Consider the following 18,193-nt stretch of genomic DNA (forward strand, 5'->3'; position numbering starts at 1 on the left):
ATGTTGCTTAAACTACTGGTATCTGTTTGGAGAACAGTGGTGAGCCCTTCTGATGCAACAGATCTTTCACCAATTGTATGAGATTTTCCACACTTCGCTGTCATTTGACAAATGTTATAAGAAGCAATGAAACCACTATCAAGGTCAGTTTTAGCTTTCTTGACAGATAACTGTGCAATACTTTTCAGATGCTTCTTTAATCTTCTAGAACTGAGTAATACCATACGTAGCCTTTTCAGGGTGTCTTTTACAGAAGTGTTCCTGCAATCTTGATGGTTTCATGGCTTCACTAAACAGTACAGTATTACAAATAAGACACCTGGGGCATCGCTGATCTGATGGGACCGGAATAAAACCATATTCCAGGTATGTAACATTGTATTGAAGTACTTTCTGTTGTTTCTGTTTCTTAGCAGGATTAGAACTGAACGCTTCACCACCTTCAGACTCATAGAGATTGTGCTGTACGTATTTATCCATCATTAATGGGCTAAAATGAAATAAAATTTTTACTCAAACTGGGAATGCCTATCTGATGTTGATGATGATAGCGAGCTGACATGGTCGGTCAGGTCTGGTGCCTCAAGTTAGGGTGCCACTTACTGCCCCCTCCCAAGAATCTTGAACACTCCCCAACAACTTCTATTTCCTCTCACATCCCCTTGGGACATGTAACCGCCCCCATTGGGAATCACTGAACAAAATACTTAAATAATGTAAAATTTGGCCGAGTCTGGTGTTGGGACGACAGCATGCATTTAGTGCTTGAACTTTATTTTTTACTCCTACATCTCATCACCCACCTCACCTCAAAGTACTCTCTCCTTTTATTAATCTTATAATCTTTAATTATGGTGCTGTGTAATGTCTTGCTTTATTCTGCAAACATTAAGCACGATGCATACACAGATCGTTGTTGGGTCTTCCATCTGAGCAAAGCCAGTGCAGAGTTTATACTTTTCTCGTGTGACTTGTGATATTGCAGAATTTAGCCACCACTTGTTTTGCACATCAAAGTACTGAGACTCATTTTGAAACCACACTTTATTTCTGCTTCCTTTATTAAGTGAGATTTTGCTCTGCCTGTCTTTGCAATAAATGGTAGAAGTTCGCAAGTCTGAAATCTGTTAGATCTCAATGCCGTAACTTTCAGCACCTTCAGTTTTGCAAGATGTGGCTGTGCAGATAATGATGCCTCGTTCTCAGCTACCAAACTTCTGTAGAACTTGCAATTATTTCCACAAGTGCACTATATGTCTGTGTGAGCGGGAGCATGCGTACTTGGAAGGGATAGAAGGTGAAAAACACAATACCACTATTAAGAAAGGAGGGAGGGAGGGAAAGAGAGAGTGAGTCAGAGAGAGAGTGAGAGTGAGTCAGAGAGGGAGAGTGAGTCAGAGAGAGATAGATAGATAGATAGATATTTGGACCAGGTCCCCTGCAAACAAGGGATTTTCATAGCTACCAATGCTGGTGGGCTGAAATTCGATGGTAATGCATGCCAACATTCGAAGACCAGTTTAGCAGAAATCAAACATCTTTGCTGTAGAGAGAAAGTAATGTTCTTTCCCTGTTCCATCCATTCTGAATTCTAAATGGGCACTGACTCTTGAATAACACATTATCTGGGTGGTGAGACACTCTCACCTTCGTTCAATCACCGCCACGGCAGAGTAGCAGTTAGTGCAACGCTATTACAGCAAGGTGCGTCGGAGTTCGGAGGTCTGCAAGGAGTCTCTGTGTGTGCTATCCATGGAGTACTTGGGTTTTCTCCGGGTGCTTCAGTTTCCTCCCACCCGGGTACGTTAATTGATCACTTTAAATTGTCCCGTGATGAGCTGAGGGTTAAATTGGGGTTGTCGGAGTTTAGTGGGTAGTGCAGCTCAAAGGGTCAGGAGGGCTTATACCATGCTGTGTCTCAAAATAAATAAATGATTGATTTAAACCTTAGCAATAGGTTCTGTTACTATCTCTGTGCAGGTCCAGAATGTTGTGCGGTTTCACATTCTGGCCCCTTGCCTTCTTGAAATGAGGTTGAAGCTGTTCAAAGACCAGTTGAAAAAAAGGAAGGATATATTTCCAGTGGTACAGGCTGGAATCTAGCCCAGCTCCAGAAGTGGGGGAATATGCTGACTCATGGTCAACGGCACTCAGATTTCGGCCTGATGTCTGTATAACTGATATTCATGAAGAAAGCATGACAGTACAGTAATCACCAGCTGCTCTCCACAGAATGCTGGAGGGAAGATCTTAATTCTAGAAGGTACTGAAAATTAACATCTTAGTGATCAGTTATAAGGGGTGTTTGGACTGTGTGGGATGTCCTGGGAGGGGTTGAACCTCTGGTGAAGGGCCTCGTTGTGTCCATTCTGGGACCCCTCGCTCAACTTTGGTCCCAGCCAGGCACTGAACTCTCATCCGAGGCTCCAAGTAGCTATGTGCATGCATTTGCAGCCACAGCTTTGACTAGCAGACTAATTGAGGTGAGGGTAGCCAGCAGGCCTCATACCCAGTGAGATAGTGCCATGCCTGTTCTAGCATTCAAACACGAGGAAATCTGCAGATGCTGGAAATCCAAGCAACACACACAAAATGCTGGTGGAACGCAGCAGACCAGGCAGCATCTATAGGAAGAGGTACAGTCGACGTCGACTGTACCTGTTCCTATAGATGCTGCCTGGCCTGCTGCATTCCACCAGCACTTTGTGTGTGTTGCTAGCGTGCAAAGTCAGCTTTGGCGGACTGAACGAATAAGATTAAAAAATGAGATCCAATGACCAGGAAGGCAGCTCTGGAAAGATTTGAGGACAGAGAAGAACATGACAAGGCACAGAAGAAGTCATGGTCATCCACTACAACCAAGGAAGATCCCAGTTGTGATGATTACTCATACCACTAGACCCGGATTCTGAGGTTGAGAGAGTGGAATTTCTCCAGTGCAACAGCTCTCCTATTTTAAAAACTCTGCCGCACAAGTTTCAAAATTGTCATTGTCAGATATGACAGACAACCAATCAATCAATCAAGGGAAAGAGTTCAGTATTTATGAGTTGGTAGATGCTCGTTAGGATAATAATTTCAGTGTTCCCCCAACAGGAACCCTCTCCAAGAATCTTGCAAGAAATATTTGCCAGTCCTCTAGTCCTTAACTCTATCCTGATATTGTTTTTAAAAAGATCGGTGGGTTCGTTAGTCACTGTAACTTGCTGAGATTGTAGGAGAGCAGTAGAATCTGGAAAGAGTGGACAGAAGTGTGGGGATAAGAGAATAGGATTCATATAGAGTTAGTTCGAGTGGTCAATGAAGACTTGGTTGGCTTTAGGACCTTTTTCTGTGACATTGTGATGCATCGAAGCACCCTATAACCTTTGTAGTACACCATGTTTGTCCTTTTACAGTCCAGGCTTTAAGTGGTCTGGCTAATTCTCAGGTTGAGCAGGAGAGTACCTTGCAATGATCTGGCCCTCCAATGTTGTGACTCGTAAGTCTGCTGTATGCACTCAGTGCGTGGTCCAATCGGGAATATGGGAATGCTGACGTTACCTATTCTGAGAAGTTCTTAATTTGAAATTTTCAGTCTAAATTGTCATGTGTATCTGTTCCAAGAATGTGTAGTCACAAGTTGAAGGTGAGTTTACTATCATATGCACAAGTACATTTACGGACAGGTGAGATGAAAAACTTACTTTCAGCAACATCACAGGCGCAAGTATCCGATAAGCAGCATTCTCAAGAAAAATGTTAATTAAACATAAATTAAACAATTAAACATGAGGCAGTGTGGATTGGCTAAGTAAGAAACATGTTAGACCCTCACTCTCAGATGATTAATTCATAGTAAAATTTGGGCTTTTTCACAGCTATAATGAAACATGAAACAAGACTCTTCTCTCTCTCTCATTCATTATCTCTGTCTCTCATTCTCTCTCTCACTCACTCTCTCCCCTCTTCACCCTCTCTTTCTCTTCCTTTCTCTTTCTCTCCCCACCACCCTCGCCCCTTTCTTTCTCTCCCTCTACCTCCCCTTCCCTCCTTCTTTCTCCTCCTTCTTCTTACGCTCTCTCTCTTTCTCTCCATCTCTCACTCACTCCCTCATTCTCTCACTTACTCACTCACTCACAGTCCCTGGGGAATAAGATGACTGGTTTCTATTTCAGTTTTGTGGATTCTGAGATGTCTGATGTGGTTGATGGGGGAACCACTCACACTTAGACAGATGGGGCAGGAGTTATGTAACCAGACAGATGAGGGGATGACCTTTGATGCACACACTCCAGGTAATCATTACGATCCCAAATACTGTAACTGAGGAATAATGAGTGAGGGTGGGGTTTTATATTTTGGTAAAAAGGTAGCATTAAATGATGCTGAAAAGAATATTCCACCAACCAGGGAAATAGCATTCTGCCAAACAAGACTATAATTTATCAACAAAATCCTTGTACAAGGAATTGCAAAGTGTAGTTTAAATGGGTCCTGACGAAGGGTTCCAGCCCAAAAAGTTGACTGATCGTTTCCACGGATGCTGCCCGACCTGCTGAGTTCCTCCAGTGTGTTGTGAGTGTAGTTTAAATGGGGTTCGCAGCAGTCCAGAAAATAAAATCAATTACTGTAAAGAAACACAGAGCTCATTGCACTTTCTCACTCCTTGTATTGGAGAGAGTAGTCCATTCATATTATATGATCACTTGTTTCCAATGTGAGAGCTCTGCCAGGTTTCTTTTGAAGCTCCTGGTTCAGAATGTTTGACGGGACACATTCCGTGGTTTGTTCTTTGAGTCCATGTTATCTAGCAGAACAAAACCTGGAAAAGTAAATCTGATATCGAGGTGAGGATGACACCAGCAATCAAGGTGACCAAGAGCGATATCCTTTAGATGGTCACTTCTTTTACATCTTTGTTTTCTTTCAAACACGGTTGTGGTACTGTTGGAGCCTGTGGTCTCCAGTTTGATGGTGTGTTTCCAGGCTGATTGAGTGATCTGGTGCTTTGCTGTCTCCGAGAGGGTTCTAGGAGTTGAGTGGCCTGGGGGCCATGTGCTTGGAGAAGGGGCGCAAGCCCGTGATCAACCCCATTTCTCACTGATTAAAGCATTGAGGAAGGCTGAAAACATCAAGGCGAGTGAGTGTTCAGCGCCATCTACTAGCCTCCCAGTCGCTGCTGTTGGTGGAAGGTGTTTACGTGTGACAGTCTTTCTCTCCATCTTGCTCACAGCTCCTGATGGAGAGTCCCTATGTTCGAATAGACTTGCTCCCTCTCCCTCGATGCTATTAGAGGATGGTTTGTGGGTTGTACTCTGTAGTTCACGTTATGATGAGTTTTTGGTTTCTGGTCACACCTTTTTCTGTTGCTATTTTGGATGACATTGAATTGGGGTGGCCTGCAGATAACGAACACTGAGCTTGAGCTGAACTGAATTATGCCTGAATTCTTTTGATTTTGTGTTTTATATAGTGTTTTTCACTTGTTTTTTTTTGTTGCCATTTCTGTATTTTTTTCATGCATGGGTGGGGACTGATGTTTTCCTTGAATGGGTTCCATGGTTTTCTTTGTTTCATGGTTTTTTTTTGTGTGTTGCGCCAGACAGTCAACCGTTCTTGTCTGGTGCGAGCTGTCAGGATTGGTCTCCTTTCAGATTAACCGGGTCACGATATGAACGTTCCTGACTCGCCCCTTTTTTTTTATTACGAGGCTGAGTGGCTAGCTCGACGCTCAACCCGGCACGGATGGAAAGCGTGCTTGGGGGGTGGCCCGACTTGGATTCGAACTCGGGAGCCTTTGCTCTGGAGTCTGGCGCTGATGCCATTGCGCCACCAGCCGGCCTGTTTCATGGCTTTCTGTGGGGAAGACAAGCCTCAGGATCGTATGCTGCGCACATACTTTGATAATGAATGTATTTAAACTGTGGCATTTTATACCCATTCCCTCACCCAAATGTATTAAAATATTTTGGATTCATGCATTGAATCCCTGACATTGGCTCATAGGGGAAAGGATGTAGGAGGTTATCAAAAATGTTCTGGATTTTAGCTATAAAATGTTACAATTATATTCTCTACAGGAAGAACACAGCAAGTCAAGCAGCATTTGTAGGGGGAAAGGAACTGTTGATGTTTCAGAGCCTGACGTAGGGTTTTGAGCCACAACATCGACAATTGCTTTACCCACACAGTCTCAAATTCACATTTATATATCACACATCCATTGAGGCCTACAAGGAAATGCGTTATTTGCATTAACAACCAACAGGATGTGTTGGGGCCAGCCCGTAAGTGTCAGCACACACTCTGGCAACATAGCATGCCCTCAATACTCAGCAGAACAACAATAATATAGAATACAATAAGCAACAAACCAACAACAGCAAAAGAAGCTGCTTTCCTCCCTTCCACCAACCCACACGCTCGAACAGTCCTTCAGACAAATGCTGCCTGACTTGCCGAGTTCCTCCAGCAGACTATTTGTAGCTCTAGATCCCAGCATCTGCAATCTCTGGTGTTTTTTAAATTATTAAATAATTGCCTCGTAATAGAATTATTGCATTCTCATGGAGATCCAAAAGACTGCAGATGCTGGGATCCGGGGCAAGTAAACATGGCCTGATGCAGTATCTTGACCCAAAACATCAACCACTCCTCTGCTTCCAGATGTGCAGCCTGACCTGCTGAGTTCCTCCAGCAATCTGTTGATCTCTTCAGTTTATTTACAGGTGAGAGCTAGAAACCACTGGATACAAAGGTGCAGATCACAAGCAATCAACAAAATACTCTATGTAGGATCTGAAAACTTAATCTGGGCAAAAGCTATATTTGTGGTGTTTGGCACTTTAGAAAATGTTTTCAAAGATCAAAATAAAGTTATAATTAAAGTACATACTGTATGTCACCATATGCCACCCTGAGATTCATTTTCTTATGGACATTCACAGTAGAATAAAGAAATACATTAGAATCAATGTAAGCACTGTTACGTACCCCGTAACTGGGTTGCCAAACCAGCAGAAATGGATCACTCAGTTGGAGTCTGGAGTACTAGAACTAAGAAAGTTTTATTAAAGAAACAAGCAACACAGTAATCGAAAGGATAATAAATGCAACAGTTCAGCGATGATAAACACACATGTGCACAGAATTAAGATAACAGCATCACTCAAGCTCTATCGTTGTCTAGGGGTAAATGACCAAATTTCAAAGTGACTCAAAGTTCAGTCCAGTTTAGTAGTTCAGTTCGCAGTAATCGTTTCCATGGCGATGGACAACGTGGGGGGAGAAAGAGAGAGAACAGGAACAACTGATCATTCAGACACGGCTTCACTCACAGACCGACGATATGGCTCACAAGCAACTTTTGGGCGGGTCCTTGGTGATATCACCTGAGGTCACCGACTGTGACCCCTCCTCCAGATGCGGTCGATCCTCTGCAGTGAACCCGGCACCCAGGCAAGGGCGGACACACACCGGGTTCCCGCTGATCGTACCTTTCCACCCTGGCCGTTGTCTGGTACTTCCCACCGACTCGTGAGAGGTGTACCGCTTCCACGGTCTCGTTACCTCGGGTGGCGTGTGTGTTCTGCCTTAACGAACTGGTCCCTTTTTATCCCCCTGCTGGGGCATCGCCTGTCCACCACTTCAAACAGTTCAGGGTTCAAAGGGGGAGCCGCTCCAGACAGCTCTCTCTCCCGTCCCTTCATTACACATCTCCAGATGCTGCTCCATTGTTCCTTATCTCTCCTTCCCCTGAGGGCAGGTGGCAGACCACTTGCTGATGTCACTGATGCTAACCCAGGCCAGCAAACATCTTAATTTTATGTGTATTCTCGTCACAGCACACACCACAAAGACACACAAACAACCAATGTGCAAAAAAAGACAAAACTATGCAAATACAAAAAATAACAATAATAATAAATAACTGAGAATATGAGTTGCAGTGTTCTTGAAAGTAAGTCCATGGGTTGTGGAATCAGGTAGATTAGGACTGACACTGTGGGCTCATCTGCACCCTCAAAGTTCAAAGTATGCTATATATCACACTGAGATTCATTTTCTTGCAGGTACTCTCAGTAAATACAAAGAAACACAAAGGAAGCAATGAAAAAAAACACACAACCTTATGGACAAACAAAACTGTGCAAATAGGAAAAGAGAACAAAATGAACACAATAAATAAATAAGCAATACGTATCGAGAACGTGAGATGAAGAGTCCTTGAAAGTGAGTCCATAGGATGAGGAAGCAGTTCAGTGTTGAGTGAAGTTATCCCCTCTGGTCCAGAAGGCTGAAGGTTGAGAGGTAATAACTGTTCCAGACCTGGTGATGTGTGTCCTGAGGCTCCTGCACCTCCTTCTATTGTTTATATGTAAAACGTTCCTTTAAATTGCAGGGTGACACCCTGATGCATTTCCTGTTATGAGAATGTATGGTTTCAGTATTACGCAGTGGATGCTGATAGTAGTTCTCACACGATTTGCCCTTCCTTGGGTTCAACATTTATTTCCTTAACTCGTCCTCTCACCTCCTCGTTTTGTGCTGTTACCTCTTTCCCTTTATTCTCTTGTCTTCCAACTGAATGCAGACCTGTTCTTTCCGCCTTTCTGCCATTACCCTTGATTAGGACCTCTTTTGTCTCCTAGCTTTGATCAGCTTTAATGAACTTCATTTATCTTCTGCCTCCATAGATGCTACTTGATCTGGTGAGTATTTTTTGCATTCTGTTTCTTTTTAATTTCACTGTAAATGACTGCCTGACAATAGTTTACAGGAGGGACTATCTTGTATCATGCACTCACAGAGACTGGTTCAACTTAACTTGGACATAGTTAACTTCAATGTGAAGTTGTTATTCTCAAATGACATGCAAAAAAAGCCCAAGTAAAACTGAATGTGTTCGAACATTCTATTGAGTGGGACATTGCATCATTAATTACTTAAGTAAATTATTTTTACCTTGTGCAACATAGAAACAGAGAAGATTAATTCTTAGGTTGAGGCAGGTAGGTTAAGGTTCAAAGTTCAAAGTTGAAAATCAGATGGCCAGAACAAGTCTTCACCTTAGAGGAGTAGGATTTGATCAAGTTTATCACATGATGAGTGTGAAGTTCAATTGTTTTAGAACTTACATTTGTGATGAGTTGTACTGCTGAGGACAATAATAAACATAGTCATGCCAACATGAGGAAATCTGCAGATGCTGGAATTTCAAGCAACACACGTAAAAGTTGCTGGCGAACGCAGCAGGCCAGGCAGCATCTATAGGAATAGGTACAGTCGACGTTTCGGGCCGAGACCCTTCGTCAGGACTAACTGAAAGAAGAGCTAGTAAGAGATTTGAAAGTGTGAGGGGGAGGGGGAGATCCAAAATGATAGGAGAAGACAGGAGGGGGAGGGATGGAGCCAAGAGCTGGACAGGTGATTGGCAAAAGGGATATGAGAGGATCATGGGATGGGAGGCCTAGGGAGAAAGAAAGGGAGAGAGGGGAAGCCCAGAGGATGGGCAATAACGGATGGGGTATGAGGGGGAGTTGGGCATTAATGGAAGTTAGAGAAGTCAACGCTCTGTCCACCAGAGAAAGCAGGATCTCCCAGTGGCCACACATTTTAATTCCACGTCCCATTCCTATTCTGATGTGTCTATCCACGGCCTCCTCTACTGTAAAGATGAAGCCACACTCAGGTTGGAGGAACAACACCTTATATTCCGTCTGGGTAGCCTCCAACCTGATGGCATGAACATTGACTTCTCTAACTTCCATTAATGCCCCACCTCCCCCTCGTACCCCATCCGTTATTGCCCATCCTCTGGGCTCTCTCCCCTTTCTTTCTCCCTAGGCATCCCGTCCCATGATCTTCTCACATCCCTTTTGCCAATCACCTGTCCAGCTCTTGGCTCCATCCCTCCCCCTCCTGTCTTCTCCTATCATTTTGGATCTCCCCCTCCCCCTCACACTTTCAAATTTCTGACTAGCTCTTCTTTCAGTTAGTCCCGACGAAGGGTCTCGGCCCGAAACGTCGACTGCACCTCTTCCGAGAGATGCTGCCTGGCCTGCTGCGTTCACCAGCAACTTTTATAAACATAGTCATATTTCTTTCTTGCCACAAAACAGATCCCTGGAATGCTAAGAACTGTAAACTAGAATTCTTAAAGAAAAATAACTCACAGTGTTTTATTTACCAATGGGAAATACATTAGCAATGTAACATAATAAAATGAGAATAATAGACTCAGATCCAGTAGAATGTTGGAAATGGATCAGAATCAAAATCATGTTTAATATCACTGGCATATGTCGAGAAATAATGTTGTTTTGCAGCAGCAACACATTACAATATATAATAAAAAATGTGAATTACGTATATATACATAGATGTAATAGTTAAATTAAATAAGTAGTCCGAAAAGGTATTGAGGTCGTATTCATAGGTTCAATGTCCATTCAGAAATCTGATGGCAGAGGGGAAGAAGCCATTCCTGAATTGCTAAGTGTGTGCCTTCAGTCTCCTGTACCTCCTTCCTGATGGTAGCAAGGAGAAGATGGCATGTCCTGGGCGATGGGGGTCCTTAGTGATGGGTGCTGCCGTTTTGAGACATCGCTTCTTGAAGATGTCCTGGATGCTTGGGAGGCTGGTGCTCATGACGGAGCGACAGAGTTCACAACTTTCTGCACCTTATTTTGATCCTGGTGAGTGAATTGGAATCAGAATTAGAATCAGGTTTATTATCACTGGAATATGTAATGAAATTTGATGTTTCATGGCAGCAATACAGTGCAATACATTAAATAGACAATAAATTGCAATGAGAAATAGACACTCAGTGGCCACTTTATTCGGTACCTCCTGCACCTAATAAAGTGGCCAATGGGTGTACTTTTGTGGTTTTCTATTTATATGCATAAGTAGTGCAAAAAGCTGGGCTGTAATCAAATGAAGTATGATAGAATTTAGGACTGCAGTCCAGGAGAAATGTGTCTGTGTGGAATGTGCTGATAAATTGGATGAGGGTTCTTAGAGTACGTCTCCATTTGCTGATATATTCGTGGCTGTGGTGTTGCTGGTAAATACTAACATTTATTCCCTATCCCTAATGGCCCTTTTGATTGAGTTACTTGCCACATAATTTCAGTGGGCTGTTAAGAGTCAGCCACATTGGAGGGTCTGGAGTCACATAACCGGACTGGTAAGGGTTGCAGGATCCTTCTCAGGGCGTGTTTCTATGGCAATCTGGTAGCTTTATGGTCACAATGCTAAAGTTATTTCTGAAGATGCACCCACAATGCTCTGCAACAGGCCAGCTAATTATGATAACTTCCTTAGCAAGCTCAAGGAAATTGATAATGATTATGTAATTTCATAAGCGTTCTTTAATTTCAGATTGATTTAATGAATTGAAAATTATACTTAATGGGGTGAGATTTAAACAGATGAATCAATAGAACTAGAATTATTAGTCCAATAACACAACCCATCTGACACTCTGCTACCATATCTTCTAGAGTAGTTCACCAGGAATATTAGTCTGCATTAATAAATTCATATCCCATTATGACTGAAGGTTTAAATTCGTCAATAAACAAATTGGGAAAAATAAACAAGTGTTGGGAACTATTTTTTAAATAAAACTGTTGGTTTATTCATGTCTTTCTGGCAGGAAATCTGCTGAACCTGCCCAATTATTTTCAAAGTTTAAAGTAAATTTATTATCAAAGAACATATATATCACCATAAACAACTCTGAGTTTCATTTTCTTGCAGGCATACTCAGTAGATATAAAGACTTACAATGGAATTTAGCCCCCGTTAGACACCAGGTCAACAAAATCTGTCGGCTCTCAACTACCCGCTCATTTCAGGACCCATCCAGAATTAGAGTAAAGAGTGGCTTTGTCAGGCATGTTCTGTGACTGAATCCGTAAATAGCTCAATTGATTCCCACGTATAGAGGGATGGGAAGCAAGGTATGCTGTTTCATGATGTGCCTCAGTCATAAACTAGGCACAAAAAGATGAAGTACCTGTTAAAAGGAAGTATCAGGAAAGAAATAACATTTTGGAAAACTACGGGCAAACATGCAGAGAATCGAGAGCAACACATACAAAATGGTGGAGGAACTCCATAGATGGTGGTCATGCATCATTTCTGGAGAGGAATAAACAATCGATGTTTCAGGCCGAGTCCCTTCTTTCAGACTGGAAAGGAAGGGGGAAGAAACCAGTATAAGAAAGTAGGGGAGGGGAAGGAATACAGGCTGGCAGGTGATACGTGAAACCTTGTGGAGGAGAAGGTGGGTGGATGGGGAAGGGGTGTGAAGTAAGAAGCTGACAAGTGACAGGTGGAAAAAGGTAAAGGGCTGAAGAAGAAAGAATCTGATAGGAGAGTAGAGTGGATCACGGGAGAAAGGGAAGGAGGAGGGGGAGCCAGGGGGAGGTGTTGGGCAGATGAGGTGAAGAGAAGGGATGTGAGGGGAACCAGAATGAGCAATAGCAAAGAACTGAATTAATTTGACCCGGTGTCAGATTATAGAAATACACTTGGGAAAGAACCATCAAAAGGTTGGAATAATCAGTACATGATATGCAGGACTCACTGTGCTTTGAGCTCACCCTGCAAATGATGGAAGGTAAGTTGGCCTGGAGTGAATCTTTGTGGCTGAGATATTAACCAAGAGTTTGAGGGCTGGGATGACCTCTTGCGTGATTCATATGGAAAGAAATGAGTTCAATTTCCAGCACAGTAACTCACCCTCTGTGTTGTACGTCATGCCCGTCCAAGAAAGGAAAAGGCCTTTATCCAATCGGTAACCGAGACTGTAATGATAAAGTAAACTCCCTTGCATGTGCTGGGGACCTGAAGCAACAGAAAATGTTGGAGATGTTCAGGTCAGGCGGCATCTGTGGAAAGTATCCTCCCTGAAACTACTGTTACACTGTGGTCTCTTCAATACATACCCACTTTGAAGAAGCTTTCTTTGATGCATTTCTGTGAGGCCCTCTTTCACTGCTCCTGTTCTGTGATTTCCGCTACCTTCCTGCCCTTCAACCGCACTCTCATTCAGACTTACTACTACAGCCAGTTGGCTTTCCTCGGTACTTGTCTTCCCTGTCATCTCATTCCGCAAGCTTTATTTCTAGGTCTTCCCAGCCAGGATCTTAGATTCTTGCACAGGATTCCTTGTTTTACCCAACAGTTCTCCAGCCACATTCTGTGCGCTACTCTCTCCGCCATCCAGATGAAAGGTCTTGACATGAAACACAGACTATCCATTTCCATAAGACCATAAGCCCATAAGCCCTAGCAACATAATTAGGCCATTTAGCCCGTTGAGCCTACTCTACCATCTTATCATGGATGATTTATTATCCTTCTCAATCCTGTTCTCCTGCCTTTTCCCTGTAACCTTTGGCACCCTGAATAATCAAGAACCTATCAACCTCTGCTTTAAGTATACCCAATGATTTGGCCTTCATGACTGTCAGTGGCAATAAATTCCATAGATTCACCACCTTCTGCCTAAAGAGATTCCTCCTCATCTCTGTTCTAAATGGATGTCCCTCTATTCCGAAGCTGTGCCCTCTGGTCCTAGGCTCCTCCATTATGAGAACCATCTTCCCCACATCCACTCTATCTGGGCCTTTTAATATTTGATAGGCTTCAATGAGGTCTTTCCTCTTTCTTCTAAACTCCAGTAACTTCAGGCCCATATGTTAACCCTCTCTTTCCAGGAATCACTCTCGTGAACCTCCTCCAGGCCCTCTCAAGCACCAGCACATCTTTTCTTAGAAAAGTGGCTCAAAACTGCTCTTAATCCTCCAAATATGGTCTGACCAATGCCTTACAAAGCCTCAGCGTTACATCCTTGCTTTTATATTGTAATCCTCTCAAAATGAATGCTGTAATTTACCTTCTTTACCACCGACTCGGCCTGCAATTTCGCTCCATAGATACTGCCTGACCCACAGAGTTTTTCCATCATCTCGTGTGTTAAACTGAAACATTATTTGTCTTTCTCCCCCCGCAGTTGCTGTCTGAACTTTTGTGCTTCCAGGAACCTTTTGCCTGTAGCTGTCAGTTACCTGACCTGATTCTCCATTGCCTCAGTTCCAGTAAACTTCCTTTAATTTCATTAAATTATTTCAATGCACTCCAAATCATTGATCTGATGGGAAGCCCATATCAGTAATTCAATTCTTCAATCGCCATTGAACTTTCTCTCCTGGCAATAAAGAGTAGTTATGAACACTGCCCCCATTGTTCACCCAGTTTCTGTGCTGCCCAATGTATTGTGATCAAGGGATCAGTTACTTCTGATTGGAAACGGAGTAGTTCTATTATTTCAGTTACCATGGCAACTTATGGCTCTGATGTGAACATTTCACCTTGTTCATTTGGCTCAAATATAATTGCATTGATTTTGTTGAATAAATAGGGGTGGGAATGGATGTGGGAGGAGGGGTAGGTTATTCATGGGGTGGGGATTTACAAAGATTTGCAAACCTCAAGTACATTAATATTTCCTTATTTCAAGTAACAGGTATTTACTGAAGCATTATTCCTGAATGGATGTATTGTTTATTTATCTATTGAGGCGGAGTGTGGACTAGCTGCGTCAACCAGCAACTCCTGATTTAACTGTGGCCTAGTCATGGGAAATTTACAATGACTAATTAACCTACCGCTGGTACTTCTCTGGACTGTAGGAGGAAACTGGAGTACCCTGAGGAAACCCACGTGGGCGTGGGGAGAACATACAGGCAATGGCAGGAAATGTGGGTTAGCGAACAGGAGAAACTAGGCAGGAGAACCACCCTCTTTGTCAGTGACTCGAGTGACATAAATTGAGGGTTAGCGTCCACATATTTGGGTCCATAAGACATAGGGGAAGAATTAGACCTTTCGGCTAATTAAGTCTGCTCTGGGTAGGGTCAAGTCTACATTAGGTCAACTTTGAGCTTTTGTGTAATATTTCCAAATGGTGACAGCTAATTGGTAAGTTGTCTTCCTCCACTTCCAAAAACAGAAAGATATTGAAAAGGACTTGTGACTTGTGTTTCTGTGTCAGTTGTGGCTAAGCAGGAGTACTTTTGTTTCTGAGTTTGAAGGCTATGTGACCACATCCCACTCAAGACTTGAGGGAGGGCTGGACTATCAGAAGGACTCTTTTTCTGGGTGAGATTGATACTGGTTTATTTTTTTTCACTTGCTGATAAGTGTGAGGTGCTACATTTTGGTAGGACTAATCAAAATAGGACATACATGGTAAAAGGTAGGGCATTGAGGAATGCAGTAGAACAGAGGGATCTAGGAATAATGGTGCATAGTTCCCTGAAGGTGGAATCTCATGTGGATAGGGTGGTGAAGAAAGCTTTTGGTATGCTGGCCTTTATAAATCAGAGCATTGAGTATAGGAGTTGGGATGTAATATTAAGATTGTACAAGGCATTGGTGAGGCCAAATTTGGAGTATTGTGTACAGTTCTGGTCACCGAATTATAGGAAAGATGTCAACAAAATAGAGAGAGTACAGAGGAGATTTACTAGAATGTTAAGCAACACACATCAAAATTGCTGGTGAACGCAGCAGGCCAGACAGCATCTCTAGGAAGAGGTACAGTCGACATTTCAGGCTGAGACCCTTTGTCAGGATTAACTGAAGGAAGAGCTATTAAGAGATTTGAAAGTGGGAGGGGGAGGGGGAGATCCAAAATGATTGGAGAAGACAGGAGGGGGAGAGATGGAGCCAAGAGCTGGACAGGTGATTGGCAAAAGGGATATGAGAGGATCGTTGGACAGGAGGCCCAGGGAGAAGGAAAAGGCAGGGGGGATCCCTGAGGATGGGCAAAGGGTATAGTCAGAGGGACAGAGGGAGAAAAAGGAGAGTGAGAGAAAGAATGTGTGTATAAATTACGGATGGGGTACGAGGGGGAGGTGGGACATTAGCGGAAGTTAGAGAAGTCAATGTTCATGCCTTCAGGTTGGAGGCTACCCAGACAGAATATAAGGTGTTGTTCCTCCAACCTGAGAGTGGCTTCATTTTTACAGTAGAGGAGGCCGTGGATAGACATGTCAGAATGGGAATGGGATGTGGAAATAAAATGGGTGGCCACTAGGAGATCCTACTTTCTCTGGCGGACAGAGCGTAGGTGTTCAGCAAAACGATCTTCCAGTCTGCGTCGGGTCTCGCCAATATATAGAAGGACACATCGGAAGCACTGGACACAGTATATCACCCCAGCCGATTTGCAGGTGAAGTGTCGCCTCACCTGGAAGGACTGTCTGGGGCCCTGAATGGTGGTAAGGGAGGAAGTGTAAGGGCATCTGTAGCACTTGTTCCGCTTACAAGGATAAGTGCCAGGAGGGAGATCAGTGGGGAGGGATGGGGGGGACGAATGGACAAGGGAGTCGCGTAGGGAGCGATCCCTGCGGAAAGCAAAGAGAAGTGGGGAGGGAAAGATATGCTTAGTGGTGGGATCCCGTTGGAGGTGGCGGAAGTTATGGAGAATAATATGTTGGACCCGCAGGCTGGTGGAGTGGTAGGTGAGGACCAGGGGAACCCTATTCCTAGTGGGGTGGCGGGAGGATGGAGTGAGAGCAGATGTGCGTGAAATGGGGGAGATGCGTGTGAGAGCAGAGTTGATGGTGGAGGAAGGGAAGCCCCTTTCTTTAAAAAAGGAGGACATCTCCCTCGTCCTGGAATGGAAAGCCTCATCCTGAGAGCAGATGCAGCAGAGATGGAGAAATTGCGAGAAGGGGATGGCATTTTTGCAAGAGACAGGTGAGAAGAGGAATAGTCCAGATAGCTGTGAGAGTCAGTAGGCTTATAGTAGATATCAGTAGATAAGCTGTTTCCAGAGATAGAGACAGAAAGATCTAGAAAGGGGAGGGAGGTGTCAGAAATGGTCTAGAAAGGGGAGGGAGGTGTCGGAAATGGTCTAGAAAGGGGGGGTGCCCATCTTCTGGGTTTTTTCCCCCCTCCCCGTTTTCCTTCTTCCCGGACCTCCTGTCCCATGATCCTCTCATATCCCTTTTGCCAATCACCTGCCCAGCTCTTGGCTCCATCCCTCCCCCTCCTGACTTCTATCATTTTGGATCTCCCCCTCCCCCTCCCACTTTCAAATCTCTTACTAGCTCTTCCTTCAGTTAGTCCTGGCGAAGGGTCTTAGCCTGAAACGTCGACTGTACCTCTCCCTAGAGATGCTGTCCAGCCTGCTGCATTCACCAGCAACTTTGATGTGTGTTGCTTGAATTTCCAACATCTGCAGAATTCCTCATGTTTACTAGAATGTTATCTGGGTTTCAGCACCTAAGTTACAGAGAAAGGCTGAACAAGTTAGGTCTTTATTCTTTGGAGCATAGAAGGTTGAGGGGGGATTTGATAGAGATATTTAAAATTATGAGGGGGATAGATAGAGTTGATGTGGATAGGCTTTTTCCATTGAGAATAGGGGAGATTCAAACAAGAGGACATGAGTTGAGAGTTAAGGGGCAAAAGTTTAGGGGTAACACGAGAGTGAACATCTTTACTCAGAGAGTGGTAGCTGTGTGGAATGAGCTTCCAGTAGAAGTGGTAGAGGCAGGTTTGATTTTGTCATTTAAAAAAAAATTGGATAGGTATATGGACAGGAAAGGAATTGAGGGTTATGGGCTGAGTGCAGGTAGATGGGACTAGGTGAGAGTAAGCGTTCGGTACAGACTAGAAAGGCCGAGATGGCCTGTTTCCGTGCTGTAATTGTTATATGGTTACTGAGATACATTGAAAAGCATTTTTTTTTCAGTGCCATCCAGTCAGATCAAAGAGAAAAGATACACTTTATTTGTCACATGTACATTCAAACAATGGAGTGCATCTGTTGCGTCAAATCAAATCGGCGAGGATTATGCTGGGTACAGACCACAAGTGTCACCATGCTTCTAGTAGCATGCCTACAATTTACTAACCCTAACCTCTATGTCTTTGGAATAAGGGAGGAAACCCGAGCACCCAGAGGAAACCCACACAGTCATGGGGAAAACATACGAACTTCTTCCAGACACTGGTGTAAATCAAACCCCAATCGGTGATTGTTGGTGTGTAAATCAGTTGTGCTAACCTCTGTGCTATGAGCCGACCATATTAAATTGTACCACATATAAATACACCGAGGTAATAAAAGAAAAGGGAATGCTGAATAATCACTCAATGCCCACTTTATTAGGTGCAC

Source organism: Mobula hypostoma, chromosome 18 (assembly GCF_963921235.1).
Source record: "Mobula hypostoma chromosome 18, sMobHyp1.1, whole genome shotgun sequence".
NCBI classification, from domain to species: domain Eukaryota; kingdom Metazoa; phylum Chordata; class Chondrichthyes; order Myliobatiformes; family Myliobatidae; genus Mobula; species Mobula hypostoma.